General features: G+C 36.9%; 1 long non-coding RNA gene and 1 other non-coding gene across 3 annotated transcripts in view; one reads left to right on the plus strand and one right to left on the minus strand.

Annotated features, from left to right (window-relative positions):
* LOC133241968 (uncharacterized) overlaps positions 1-16,331 on the minus strand; it is a 170,634-nt gene that overhangs the window by 121,482 nt on the left and 32,821 nt on the right. The window lies entirely within an intron of this gene.
* LOC133243567 (U6 spliceosomal RNA) lies at positions 1,444-1,545 on the plus strand. Its single transcript, XR_009735123.1, has one exon. It is a non-coding gene; the product is annotated as a U6 spliceosomal RNA (small nuclear RNA).

Consider the following 16,331-nt stretch of genomic DNA (forward strand, 5'->3'; position numbering starts at 1 on the left):
GGGTGTTAAATTCAGAAATTTGTTCCAACTATTATCGTCTGAATAAATACCTTCAAATCATGCTGAACCCCCAAATTCCATATGCTTGACATAAAATACTTAGAGAACTGGAGAGAAAATGCCCTCAACCTCCTAAATATTCTCTGATTAGCCTAAGTTCACACTTTCACCTGTTCTTGACTTCCAATAGCACTCTTTCAGACTTTGCCTATTCAGATTCAGCCTTAGTATTTCAAGTTTTGCCTAATTTCTCCCTGCAACTCACTTCCCTTCACTCCCCAAACACTGCTCTCACTTGGCTTTTCTCCTGCAGTCTTTCAAACTCCACTGTGACTCCCTCTGACAGATTCTTAAAATTTTCTCTGCACTGGCATTCTATCTTCACCTCTATTTTCTTTAGTTATTTAGTGACAGCTTTGAAATACCCTCTGCATAATTATGGAGAAGGCAATGGCACCCCACTCCAGTACTCTTGCCTGGAAAATCCCATGGACAGAGGAGCCTCGAAGGCTGCAGTCCATGGGATCGCTGAGGGTCGGATACAACTGAGTGACTTCACTTTCACTTTTCGCTTTCAAGCATTGGAGAAGGAAATGGCAACCCACTCCAGTGTTCTTGCCTGGAGAATCCCAGGGACAGGGGAGCCTGGTGGGCTGCCATCTATGGGGTTGCACAGAGTCGGACACGACTGAAGTGACTTAGCAGCAGCTGCATAATTATGAACCTTGCTTACTATTTCCAGACCTCTCTGTTGCCCTCCAGATCCGTATATTCGATACATCTCTTAGACACTTCACTTGACTCAATCACAGATGGTGACACCTGCTATTCACCACTAATATTCAGCCTCCTTCTCTTTGGCCAGTAACACAAGAGAAATTAGAGAAGCCAGGTACTTTATCCTCTCTTGCAACTAGAGTTTTCCAAGTGACAAGTTCTGGCCGATGAGATACAAATAGTAGTTTTATGCAAAGACTTCTGGGAAAGCAAACTCTGTTGTTTGTTCCCCGCCCTCCTCCCCGTCTTCTTTTTTCTAATGCCTGGTGATAGTTTAGAGCCTTTTCACATATTTCTCAGCCTTTTAGATGTCCTCTTTTGTGATTTGTCTGTTCAACTCTTTTCCTTATTTTTCTATTATGGCACAGCTTTTAATTGATTGGTAGGAATCTGTCTGTATTCGAAAACAAGTCCCTGTTGGATATAGATCTTGAAAATATTCTATTATAGTCTCTGGGTTGCTTTTTCACTTTCTTACCAGTGTCCTTCAATGAACAAAAGTTCCTAATCCTAGTGTACTCTAATTTGTCATTTTTCTTTCCTTTATGGGTAATATTTTTCAAATCTTGTCCAGAAAATCTCTACTGACTCCAGAATCATGAAGATATTTTCTATTTCCCCTAAAAATTTGGTGGCTTTAATTTTGTTATTAGTACTGAAATCAATCTGGAATTGAGCACATATACCAAAATGGGAATGAAGCAGAGAAGATTAGCATGGCCCCTGTGCAAGGATGACACACATATCCATGAAACATTCCATATTTGGGGGCTTCCCTGATGGCTCAATGGTAAAGAATCCACCTGCAAGGCGGGAGACCTGGGTTTGATCCCTGGGGTGGGAAGATCCCCTGGAGGAGGGCGTGGCAACCCACTCCAGTATTCTTGCCTGGAGAATCCCCATGGACAGAGGAGCCTGGTGAGCTACAGTCCATGGTGTCACAAAGAGTCGAACTTTTAAGCACACACACCATGTACCAACACCAGACTGTTTTAATCATCATAGCTTTATAATAGGACTTGGTATCTCGGAAGAACATCTTCCCACTTAGTTCTCCCTAAAGACTGTCTTGGCTAGTTTTTGGCCCTTTGAAGTCCATATACATTTTAGAATCATTTTGTTAGATTCTTCAGAAGTAAAGAAATAATCTGCTCTGGTTTTGACTGTGATTCCATTGAGTCCACAGAAAAAAACTGGGAAAACTGCCATCTCTTAACATTGCATTTTCCAACCCATAAATTTATTATAGCCCTCCATTTATTTGGGTCTTAATTTTATTTTGAGAATGTTTTGTACTTTATGTTGTACATAGTTAGTTGCACATATTTTGGCATATTTTGTTAACTTTATTCCTAGGTATTTTATGCTATTGGAAGTAGTATATTTTAACATTTCATTTCCTATGTGTTTGCTTCTGCTATAACTGACTTTTGTAAATGTTGTAAGTTCCTAAGTAATTATGTTTGTTTGAAGATGCTTCTGAGTTTTTCTCATTTATACTCCACTTTTATTTCTTCAGTTACAACCCATATTTTTATTTCTTCTAATCTATATGCCTACTATTTCTTTTTCTTTACTTATTACATGGGTTCAAACTTCTTTTATAATGTTGAAAATAAGTGGTCAGAGCAGGTATCCTGTCTCATTCCCAGTCTCTGGGGGAAAGGTTTCAATATTTTGCAATCAATTATATGGATTACTATAGAATTTTTTTAGATATGCTTTATAAAATTATGGAATTTCCTACTGTTCCTGATCTACTAACATATTTTATAATCACATGATTTCTCTCCCCTTTTCTGTTAATGTATTGAATCACATTGACTTTTAGATATAAATTACTTTTTCACCCCAATAATAAATCCTCCGTTTTAATCTATTATCCTTTTTCTTCATTGCCAGATTAGCAGTTGTATTCATTTGCTACAGCTGCCATAACAAAGTACCAGAAACTAGGTGATGCAATAGAAATCTATTATCTCCCAGTTTTGGAGACTGGAAGTGTGAAATCAAGGTGTGTGCAGAGGTGCTTCTTTCCTAGGACTTTGAAGGAAGGATATGTTCCAGGCCCATCTCTTTGGCTTGCAGATAGCCATCCATGTGTTCACAGGGCACTCTCCCTGTATACTTGTCTCCAAATTTCCTCTTTATATAAGAATATCAGTCAGATTAGGGCCCATTCTATTGTCTTCCTCTTAACCTCTGTAAAAACCGTATTTTCAAATAAGGTCACATTCTGAGGTACCAGGGGTTAAGAGGTTAACATAGGAATGTGGGTTGCCAAGGGAGGTGGGAAGGTGGAATGGACAGTAATTAACCCATAACAGATATATAAACATATTTTGTTTAGAATTTGTCTGTCAGTTTTCATGAGAGATTTTACTGTAATATTCCCTTGTCTTTATCTTAATATTAAGGTTATACTAATTTATATTTGCAAATTCAAATTTTTCTGATTACCACAATGATTTGGGATTTTTACATGTTTTTGTATTTTGTGGATTACTTCTTCATGTCTCATATCTTTTGCTTTGAGGATACATATTTTTCTTATTACCTGGTAAGAATTTTTATTGTCAGTCTTTCTGTCTATTGCACTATGCTGTATTTTTCCAGGAGACTTTACCTGTATTTAGGTAAACAGACATTATTAAAACATAGGTATTCACGTTTATAATTCTCTTCATGGTATCTGTTGTTTACTGTCATGTCCCTCCTAATGAAACGCCCCCTTGTGTCAAAATTATAACATTTTCAATACGACTTTCACTACACATTTCATTGCTTAATTTTTGTATCTGTATCTTTAACGTGGGCCTCTGTGATGGCTCAGTGGTAAAGAATCCACCTGCCAATGCTGGAGATGTGGGTTCAGTCCCCAGGTTGGGAAGATCCCCTGGAGAAGGAAATGGCAACCCACTCCAGTATGCTTGCATGGGAAATCCCATGGACAGGAACCTGGCAGGCTACAGTTTATGGAGCTGCAAAAGAGTTGGACACGACTTAGCAACTAAATAACAACAACATTTTTAAACATATCTGCAATTTCTCTAAGGTAACATATAACCATCTAAATTGTATCTTATATACTTAACCTGCTGCTTCTATATCATTTATTGGAGTCCAACATTTAAAGCCTGATTTGAAATGCTAACTTCATAGTATGATAAATTTATATTCAAATTATGATTACTTTTATACTTTGACATCTTCTCAATTTTCTATCTATATGTAAACTAATACTCACTTTAATCGCTGTAGTTTTCTAATACATTATAATATGCTTTAGATTAAATATTATGGCAATGTTACATATTTCTCTATACATTTCTTTTAAAATTTTGCCCATGCTATTCTCATGTGTATATTTGTTCAGATAAACTATAGAGAGTGAAGGACAGGGAATCCTGATGTGCTGCAGTCCGTGGGATGGCAAAGATTCAGACACGACTTAGCAACTTAACAACAAACTAAAGAATCCCTATTGTCAAGATCAGGAAAAAATAACATACTATTGGGATTTTTATAGGAATTGTGTTACATGTATAAACTGATGAGGTATAATTATCATCTTTATAATTCTAAGGCATCCATTGGAAAAATAGTATGTATCTCCATTTAACAATTCTAAGACTCTGCTTAAAGTTTCATAATTTTCTTCATGTAAGTCTTGTACATTCGTCATTTTGTTCTTTGGCTTTACATTTGTTTGATGGGAATAGAATATTTGGTTTCATTTTACTTCTAATTAGTCATATTTGTTGACTTTCAAATCGTGTTATTTTAAAATTTGTTTCTGAATGCTTTTTTGATATCATCAAGGAAAGCTGCTCAGATTGTATAATGTAACGTTCTAATGTACTGATTTCATACACACAGCCACATATATGTTATGCCCTGGAGCTGTCTACAGCCTCAGTATTTTAATATACTTAATTGAATTCAGTTTTCTAGCTTAAAGATTGTATACTTCAACATCCTTTATTTTTAATTTTAAATGAGTATTATTAAGAAGGGCAATTATTCTAAGTTTAAATGTTTTGCCTTCTTCATTTTCATCTCAGTAGTTCGCTCAGGACTGCAAGCTACAGAAATGTTACTGTTGCCAACAAAATGGTTATGTAGAAAAGGAAAGAACGTTCACAGCAGAGAGACATGCAGTAACATTTCTCATATGGCACACTGGTTTATATCACCATTTCTACAATCACATTAAACACATCCTCCTCATCGCAAATAGCCACTCCTATCAGCCTATCTTTTTCTATTCACTGGTCTCAGGCACACTAAATTTAAAAAGCTCACAGGCCCCTTCCCAACCTCCAACAAACCCACAAATTCAATCAATTCTTCCCTCATGATCCATTTCAAACCTACCTTTGAATTTTCTCTTTTGCTGCCAGCATCCTAGACAAGGCTCATGTTACAATAATCTGGCTTCTTTTATCATAATACTCTAATACAGGACTTCCCCAGTGGTTCAGTGGCTAAGAATCTGCCTGCCAATGTAGGTGGCACGGGTTGGATCCCTGGTCTGGGAAGATCACACATGCCACGGGGCAACTAAGCCTTGTGCGCCACCACTATTGAAGCCCATGCACCTAGAGCCTGTGCTCTGCAACAAGAGAAGTCACCACAATGAGAAGCCAATTCTGATGCTTGTTTTCCGGGCTGAGTACTAATGTTGTACTAGAGAGTAGCCCCCTGCTCACTGCAACTAGAGAAAGCCCACGTGCAGCAACAAAAACTTGGCTTGACCATTTGTTTTTTCTGAATCCTCAGTAGCTGGATTCCCTTCACTGTTCCCTGATCATATCTGATTACTTTCTACCACTGTTCCTGCAGCCACTCTTCTAACTTCACTGACTTTGCCTGCAGCCTAGTTTCCTAGAGTCTGGGTCCCCACAACGCCCCACCAGAGCTCCCCACTGAACACAACTGCTTGAGCTTCTGCTGTCTCTGAAAGGCTTCAGCCTCTGCCAAGGACCAGTCAACTATGATCTTAGAACTGGTTTGGATTCTTCTGTAACATAACTGGCCCCAGTTTCACGTCAGTCTTTGACCTTAGAAAAATGTCTCAATCCTGGTCCCATATTCAAAACACTGACCTTGGCTTTACCTACGGATGTTCCCAGAGCACTTAAATATTATAACATCAGCAATCAGTGATTGCTTAAAATAAAGAAAGAAACCTCACTTTTTTTTTTCCCCAAGGCAACTCAGTGTTTTACCTGTGTTGAAAGAGTAACTTCTTGCATGGCAGAAACAATTGATGTTCTATGTAAACTTTTGTACACTGCTTCTCACTTTTTGACCAGCCTTACCAATATTTAAAGACTGGCTTTGAACTTAGAATCCTTAATTTCAAGGCAAAATTTCATTAATTTTTTAAATGTTATTTTATTTTTAATGTTGTGACAGTTTCCACCATACACTAACATGAATCAGTCATAGGTATTCATATGTCTCCTTCTCCTCCTAAAACTCCTTCCCATCTCTCTCCCCATCCCACTCCTCTAAGTCATCACAGAGCACCAGCTTTGGGTTCCTTACATTACACAGCAAATTCCCACCAGCTATCCACTGGTGGGTAATATGTATGTTTCAATACTACTCTCTTAAGTCACCTCACTCTCTCCCTCCCCTACCATGACCATAAATCTGTAAAGAAGCTGACATGTTTAAAACAAATGGCTACACAGGGACACTAACCAGATTCAGTAATAGAAAAAAAAAATGCAGTTTTCAGTTTCCTGAAATAAGCATCTCTCATGATTCAACCATGAGAATCAATCAGCCAAATGTTTTCATTAATTTTTTTTATTGTTATTTTTTGTTAATTTATTATTATTATTTTTTTACTTTACAATATTGTATTGGTTTTGCCATACATCAACATGCATCTGCCACGGGTGTACAAATGCTTTCATTTATAAATGTTAAAACTGTGCAAATTTTTACTTCAAAGGAAGTGCTTAAAACAATACTGCAAATCCCCATGGACAGAGGAGCCTGGTGGTCTACAGTCCATGGGAGTCGAAAAGAGTCGAACGTGACTGAGTGACTAAGCACAGCACAGCATGGGATGTAAGACACCAAGAGTGAACCCTGATATAAACTATGGCCTTTGGGTGATTATGATGTGTCAATGAAGGTTCATTGATGGTGACAAATGTACCACTCAGTGCAGGATGCTGAGAGTGGGGGAGGTTGTATGTGTTGTGGGGGATGGTGGATAGATGGGAACCCTCTGTGCTTTCCACTCAATTTTTCTGTGAATCTAAAACTACTCTAAAGAATAAAGTCTATTTTTGAAAAAGAAAAAAAAAACAACATTGCTAATTGAAAACTGAAAATGTCAACACTTTCCATTGTATTTTATTATTTGAGACTGTGTTTTATGTCAAACATATAAATAAAACAATGAGAAACTTTTCATTTCTATGGTGATACTTGAAAATCACACAGAATTTAATCATGCCTACAAAAATGCTTGTTGGAAAACTGACCTCAAATATCATAGTCCATGCTCAGTCACGTCTGACTCTTTGTGACCTCATGAACTGTAGCCCGCCAGGCTCCTCTGGCCAAGGGATTTTTCAGGCAAGAATACTTGAGCAGGTTGCCATTTTCTTCTCTAGGGCAGCTTTCTGACCCAGGGATCAAACCCACATCTCCAGCATCTCCTACGTTGGCAGGCAAATTCTTTGTCACTCTGCCACCTGGGAAGCCCCTTGAAAGATACCTTTCAAGTATCATGAAAGCTCTCTAATCTGACACTTTGAAGTTTATGTTGCTTGCATTTTCTTCTGTGTGGCAGAAATAGCAAGACTTTTCTAATAACCATCAACATTGATAGAAGATGGCATTAGTGCCAAGCTTTTTTACAGCATAAGTATATAGCTACATTTTTTATGTCTATAAAAATGTGGTATTTGATAGTAATGCAGAATAGAGAAAGGGACAAATGACAGCCATGTAACCCCTAGAATTTTACATAAAACTCTATTCTTCAAATAACGTTTTTCCTAAAATGTCAAGCATTTATTTTGACTTACAAAGTCTGTTTTCCCCCAAGAGTAATTGACGGTTGTTAAGGGAAATGATTCTGCATCAGTTCAAAGCTTCTCATAGAGCCCGGGTGAACATGACCATTTCTCAATGCTTTTTGGCATCACTGAATCCACTGGCCAGTCAAGCCAGCTTGTTGTTGGTCCAGCTTATTAGAGGCAAGGAAATAGACTCTGAAGAAAGCAGTACATTCAGGATGCTCTGAAGAGCTTCCTGTCAAAAGCCAGGCCAAAGTCTTTGAGGAGAAGCCAAGAGTCAAAGCCAGGTAGACCAGAAAGAGGCACCAAGTCCAGATAGAGAAGCAGGGTCATAATAGCAGAGAAAGAGCCAAGAGTCAGAAGCCAGATAGATAGTGAATTTGAGTGTGATCAAATAGAGGCAAACAAGACAGCCTTGGCACAACTGCTTTTCAAACAGGGCAAGATCAACATGGATACCAGTGCTCTTCCAATAGCTACCATTGATATTTGCAGAAAAGGCACCACAGCAGTAGCTTCTAATATGAGACACTCCATTTAGATGACCACTTATGGAGAAAAGGTTACTAAAAGAAAAAGGAAACTGTTCCTTCCAATAATGAAAGAAATTTTGTTAAGGAATTAAAGATGAATCAGACCACACAATACACTCTGCTGTATCCATGACTCTATTGATAACATTGACTCACCTACAAATCCATAATGCAATCATAACATATGGTTATAAGACCCTCAGGCTTTACAGCATTCTGAAATACTTTCATAGTAATTGATAAACAAATTATATTTCAAATAATCTGGAAGTGAACTGTAATCTATTTTCTTAAATGAGAAACTAAGTTAATTAAACATTTTAGCTGCCTACTTATTATGTACAACTGAATGATAGATATGGTACTTTTCTTAAACAGAGTATTTTATTCATCACACCAATACCATACGACAGAAAGTTTTCTGATTAGACAGAAAAGTAAAGATAGGACTAAACATGAGGAATAATGCTTTATTTCTGCTCTGAAGGTATAAAAGTAATACTCGACATTTGTTAAACAGCCAGGTCAGAGAAGGCAATGGCACCCCACTACAGTACTCTTGCCTGGAGAATCCCATGGACGGAGGAGCCTCATAGGCTGCAGTCCATGGGGTTGCTGAGGGTCAGACATGACTGAGCGACTTCACTTTCACTTTTCACTTTCACGCATTGGAGAAGGAAATGGCAACCCACTCCAGTGTTCTTGCCTGGAGAATCCCAGGGACAGGGGAGCCTGGTGGGCTGCCGTCTATGGGGTCGCATGGAGTCGAACACGACTGAAGTGACTCAGCAGCAGCAGCAAGTGCCAGGTACTATTTTATATACTTAACACAAGTTGCCTCCTTTAATCTGAATAGTGGTTTGATTTAGTATTTACTATTATTATTCTACAGTTGAAAATAAGGTTAAAAGTCTTGAATAACTTGGTCAACTTCACAGAGCCAGTAAATAAAGGATTTATCAGTCTTTATAGACAGACAAGTAGGAGATACATACAGAGGGATGTATAGACAAAAATATTCCCACTCATTCTTACACCTTTTAAATGGCAGACTATATCACACCCAACTTAAAACTGAGAAATTAGGTAGGATTTAGAGATTAAAATAATTAGCTAGGGTAAAGAATGGAAATAGAATTAATCTTTGGCCTTAATTTAGGCTAAACTACATGAAATTCCTAGTACTTTAACATTTTGACCTACAAAAATGGTCCTCATATGACTTAATCTAATATATCCTCTACAAAGCACTTACAAGCACAATTACAGCCCTGAATATTAGAAGTCCTATTACCCATATTACCACTTTCTGTGAAATTACTAATTTGCATTGATATCTAAATTATTCATTTGGGCATGCACAGAATATTAAAAACTATTTAAAATTCAGATAGTATCTATTACTAAAATGATTTGATTCAAGTAGTAACTTAGTAATGATATTTAAAATAATCTTACATTTTACCCCAAAATTTCAAAGTATTTAAAAACCAATACATAAATCCCAGATCTCTGTGATGTGGGCAGGCGCTTATAATTATTCTTAAACAGCTTAGAAGCCAAATCATGAAAAAAATGTAAGTGGCTTCCAGCTCTTTCCATGAGTCAGTGGTGATAGTAACAGCCAGAGTTACAGAACATTATTTATTTTGTGCCATACAGTCAACTTCACAATGTCACATCAGGGGACATATTTTGTTTGGCTTTCATATAATAACTGATATCCCTCTAACACTACTCTACCTAAGTGAAAATATTAAAAATAATTTGGTGATTATAAGTAATGAATGAACCAGATGAAAATGATAAAACACTGGCAGTTCAGTTTGGCTCATCTGCATAGCAGCACCACAGCTGGTGTCCAGCAGCACCATTCTCTCCTTCAGTGCACAGTTACAGCCGCCTGCAATTGCTCTGTCTCATTTTATTCACAATCTTCCACCTGGCTCGCTTCCCTTTTAGACCTGGTCCACAGTCAGGTTAAGTGAAATTTCTTGGTTCCATTAACACTCATGAGTCATTCTGCATTTGTGAACTGTCAAGTATCTGAATTGTTTCATATTCTATTTGGCCAACATGGCATTCTAAACTTAGTACCTCATTAAATGTTATTTGAATAAAGGAATCTCTCATTATGCAAAGAGGAACTAGAAATACTGAGATGCCAGCAGGCCATAAAAGTCAAGCAACTGAATTTGTCATCTATTGAAATGCCTGCTCAAAAGCCTGAGAAAAGTGTCACTTCATGGTGACTTCACCAGCCTGTTTCACTCATGGTAAGAGATTTACACTCAGCAGAAAATACTTGTATTATACATAAAATTTTCCCTTCACATGGTCCTCTTACACAAAAATTTCCATTGTCCCAGTTTAGTTAAAAAATACCAGTCCTAGACAAAACAATTCAAATTTCAGTTACCACAGTATATTAACTGTGAGAAATTGACTAAAGTACAAACCAAGATGCTAGCTCTTCAGTTCACAGATGATTCTGGAAAACAGCTTTATATAATGATTAAGGACAAATCAAGTCCCTTCTTTTAAATCTGTCAGTGATTAGTCACTGAGCATCTATTATTCAGTTCACACACATAGCAAAGTATATAGTTGTGTTGCCTCTTGTTTCCCCATGATAAATCCATGTGACATTGCTTTAATGGATTATCCAAATAGGGAATTGGGCAACAAAATGTAAGTGCAACAAAGAAATAGAAAGTTTGTTGTACACCTGAAACTAACACAACATTGCAAATCAACTATACTCCAATAAATTTTTTTAAAAAGTGAAAGTGGTATTAGAGCATGGTTCCCATCACACACAAAGCCTTTGACCAATGAAGAGGTAAGAAGAAGCCTTGTGGTTTAAGCCTCACCTCCCCCCTTAACTCCGTACATACACGTGAGCAAGTTACTTAACCCCTCCCTGCCTCAATTTTCTTATAAAATGCACAAAATATGTCCTATCATACAGAGTTGCAGTAAAAATAAACCCATTAGTATAAACAAACAAACAAAAAACCCACAAAGTGATCATCCTAGAAGTGAAATTCAAATAGAACATACATAGATTTATGAAAGAAATAGTTGACTGTGGGAATGGTATCACCACCACTGAAGGGACTCTCAAGATGCAGTCAGAGGAAGTTTGGGAAGGTGAACTTTGATATAATCAAGAGCAGTGGTTGTGACAAAAAGGATGCTAAGGTCCATGGGAAGTGATGCCAACAACAAAATCTTTACAAGAGTTCTAGGGAACTCTTGGAGATATTTCATGACACTGAATGAACAAAGAATAAAACACTGGAAGTTGATCCACTCTTAGAAGAAAAGTATGATAATTCACCAAAGCATAGAAAAGACTTGTTCTGTGATACAAGTTACATGATAAGAAGAAAGCAAGGACTATTCAAATTGCTTTTGATAATCTGTTCAAGAGAAATGCAACACTTAATTCTCAATGTCTCCATTTTAAGTAACAGTACTACACAATTATTATTTTATCTCCATATACATTTAAACTGAAAATAAGACAGTTTTAAGGAGATCCAACCAGTCCATTCTAAAGGAGATCGGTCCTGGGTGTTCTTTGGAAGGACTGATGCTAAAGCTTAAACTCCAATACTTTGGCCACCTCATGCGAAGAGTTGACTCACTGGAAAAGACTCTGATGCTGGGAGGGATTGGGGGCAGGAGGAGAAGGGGACGACAGAGGATGAGATGGCTGGATGGCATCATTGACTCGATGGACGTGAGTCTGAGTGAACTCCGGGAGCTGGTGATGGACAGGGAGGCCTGGTGTGCTGCAATTCATGGGGTCGCAAAGAGTCGGACACGACTGAGTGACTGAACTGAACTGAATATTTTGATAAGAATTTTCAAAGGTGTGAGAATAATCACAATTTTCTCAACTGATTATTAAGATCATTTTTCATGATTTTGCACTACACAGTCATTTTTATGGTTCTGTACTCTGAAAAGACACAAAGTGAGTACAGAGTAGTTTTTAGGGGTCAAAAATCAATACTCTGCTAAGAACTAGAAATTTTGCATTAAAACAAATGGATACATTTAAAAATTATCTGGTCGAAGGCATGAGAGAACCATCAAAGCAATGATGACTATTTTGGACATGAGTAGAGATCCAGGTAAAAGGAAGTTCTAGGGAGCTACAGAGTCTCTGGAGCCCCAAAAGTGCTCAGGACCTGAGTATCAAATGAGTTGGTGAATGAATAATGAAGGAAAGAATTGAGCTTCCAGCTATTATTATTATTACCCAGGTTAGGAGAGTAGTGTTAAATAATTATTCTTTGTGCAATATGGAAATCTCCACAAGGGTTCTCAACTTACCAGGAATAGAAACAGCTGGTAAATTACCCTATTGACAGCATCATCAACTGGTAGGGCAGGGCGGGGGCAGAATGTCACAGAAAGCTTCATTAAAGAGTGTCAACAATAAAGACAGAATGACAGTTTGAGTTCTGATTTCTCATCTGATATTCTGATTACTGTCTACCATCAGTATGCTTTAAATAAAGAAGCAAATACATTACATCTTGAAGACACAATTCACTAAGGATTCACCCATATGTGCACATAGAAGAAACTTGCCTATCACAGTGGAAACTGTCATGATCTTCCTCTCCTGTTCCAATCCCTTATTAAATGAAATGCTCTTTGTTTCCTGCAACACCAGAGGAAGAAAGACCATAGCCTCTGATGCTCACCACTTATAATTTGAGTTCAGCACTCTCTTCCTATGACTTAATCATCAGTTCAGAGTCTGGACCTGAGAAATCAATGAGCAGCGATTAAATCATGGCTCTCAATTCTCTATCCTCTCTGTACAAATTGTGATTCAAACTGTCTAACCTTTAAGCAAAAACCAATCCTTAAAGCTTTAAGTTCATTGTCATACAAGCCCATATATACTTGAGCATACAAGTGGCTGGTGCCTGAGTCTAAGGAGGAGCAATGCAAAACACATTTGAAATAAAAATGTAATAAGTCAATTTCAGTTATCACTTCAATAGTAGTCAAGAGATTTTTATGGGAAGAAATCACTTCCATATGATATCACATTTTGATACAATATGACACTGTGGTTTCACAGTCTACGTACTTTGATGACACTCTTTGGTTAGCTTAGAAATAAATCCAAATAACTTTATTAGGGAGAGAAGTAAGGAAGGATTTTTCCCTTTAAGTTCCCATGCTTGTACTGCAACATTTATCTAAGAAAACCCTAGGGAGAAATTAGAGGAGTGAAAGTACACTCTCCTAATAGAAACAATAAAGACTACATTAAAACAACACATTTTTAGTAAAATATGTAATATATAGTATAATATACAGAAATTAGTATATCATAAAATATTGAAAGAACAAAATTTATACTTATAACTTTTGACAGATGAAGAAACTAACAAATTACTGTGTTCTTAGATTTTCCTTGAATAACCCCATTAATTTGGGTTCTATTTAAGTTGTATTCCATAGATCTTGACTTCTAACAATGAGAGAATAGGTTGATTCAGAGCAACTTTTCTACCAAGAATAACCAGAAAATGTGGATAAAATCACTGCAGATGGTTTCTGCAGCCATGAAATTAAAAGATGCTTGCTACTTGGAAGAAAAGCTATGATAAATCTAGACAGCGTATTGAAAAGCAGAGACATTACTTTGCCAACAAAGGTCTGTATAGTCTAAGCTATGATTTTTCTAGTAGTCATGTATGGGTGTGAGATTTGGACCATGTAGAAGACTAAACACCGAAGAATTGATGCTTTTGAGCTGTGGTGTTGGAGAAGACTCTTGAGAGTTCCTTGGACTGCAAGGAGATCAAACCAGTCAATCCTCAAGGAAATCAGTCCCGAATATTCATTGGAAGGACTGATGCTGAAACTGAGCTAACTCATTAGAAAAGACCCTGACGCTGGAAAAGACTGAAGGCAAGAGGAAAAGGGGATGACAGAGGACAAGATGGTTGGATGGCATCATTGATTCAGTGGACATGAGTTTGAGAAAACTCTGGGAGATGGTGAAGGACAGGGAAGCCTGGCATGCTGCAGTCCATGGAGTCACAAAGAGTCAGACATGACTAAGCAACTGAACAACAAAATGGATAAAATACTTAACAAAAGTACACAGCTATTTATAGGCATTAGAACACTACCAAGGCAGTGAGCATTTGTAAAACTAAGATCCAGAAAGTGTGTCAGCTTAGAATTTGATGCCTCACAGAGAGGTAAAGTGGATTGAATCTCTGTTTGAAGACATAATTCCTGATAATTTTCCTAATTTGATGAAAATCATTAGCCACAGATTAAAGAATATGAATTTCTAGCAAGACAAATTCAAATAAAATTATCTATAGAAATATTGTAATAAAACTGATTAAAGTCAAGACAAAAAAGCAAATCTACTAAGTGTCCAGAGAGAAAATAATATATTATCTTCTAAGGAGTAAAAACAAGACTGAAAGCTGACTTCCCAACAAAATGAGAGAAATCAAAGAACAATGGGATGATGGGACCAAAGGACTGAAAGAAATGACTGCCAATTTGTATTTCTATTTCCAGTAAAATGTTCCTCAAAAATAAAAGATAAAACCATTTTCAGACAAAGAAAACACTATTCATCATAAACAGGTCTTCCCTCCTACAGAAAGAATTACCAAGGGGATTTTTTTTTTTCCGGCATAATAAAAATGATGCCAATGGAAATCTCAAAGATGCAATAAGAGGGAAAGAGACATTCAAAAAATAAGAGGTTATTATGAAACATTTTAAGTCAGTGCATTTTAAAACTATATGGTATGGACTCAATTTCCTTCTAAAACAAAATTTACTGAAACTGCCACAAGAAATAGAAAATATGAGTATTTCCCATCATTAGGAAAACTTCTGGCTCAGATAAATTTGATCAGTAATTATACCATACATTTAAGAAGAAATAACATGCATTTCAAACCAAGTATTTCAAAGAACAGGGGGAAAAGGAATTTATTTAACTCATTTTATGACCATCATAATCCAGATACCTTAACAGAACAGAGATTTTACAAGAAAGGAAAATTAAAGGCCAATTCTTCTCATAAATATGAACACAAAAATATTAAACAATGCATTAATAAATCAAACCCAGTAATATATAAAGAGGATAAACTATTAAGTGCACATTAGAAGAATGCCAAGTTGGTTTAACTTTGAAAATTGATCAACATAAGCTACTATATTAAAAAAGTAACTACACAGCTTCTCAATACATGCAGTGAAGAAAAAAAACTTATAACCCAGAAATGCTGCTGCTGCTAAGTCGCTTCAGTTGTGTCCGACTCTGTGCAACCCCAAAGACGGCAGCCCACCAGGCTCCCCGGTCCCTGGGATTCTCCAGGCAAGAACACTGGAGTGGGTTGCCATTTCCTTCTCCAATGCATGAAAGTGAAAAGTGAAAGTGAAGTCGCTCAGTCATGTCCGACTCTTAGCGACCCCATGGACTGTAGTCCACCAGGCTCCTCCATCCATGGGATTCTCCAGGCAAGAGTACTAGAGTGGGTTGCCATTGCCTTCTCCAGAAATAGAGGGACAAATACCTAATTAGATAAGTTATTGGGGGAACAGTCATTATATTTAGTGATACAATGATGGATGATTTTCCTCTGATAAAGGGATAAAATAAGAATACCTGTTAGCATCTCATCTAGTCAGTATTATACTGGAAATTTTAGTCAGTGCTAACAAGGAAAGAAAAAGAAACACATATTATAAGAACTGGAAATAAATAAATAAAATATTTGCTATATGTTTCTTTAGGAACTCCAAATGAGAGGGAGTGTGTGTGTACACACACACACACACACACATATATATAATAATTTAGCAAGATCTCAAATGTAAGATTAATATTTAAAAGTCATTTGAATTTCTATAAACCAGGACAATAAGTATAAAAGAACATTTTAAAGCCAATATT

The sequence above is a fragment of the Bos javanicus genome, chromosome X (assembly GCF_032452875.1).
Source record: "Bos javanicus breed banteng chromosome X, ARS-OSU_banteng_1.0, whole genome shotgun sequence".
Taxonomy (NCBI): Eukaryota; Metazoa; Chordata; class Mammalia; order Artiodactyla; family Bovidae; genus Bos; species Bos javanicus.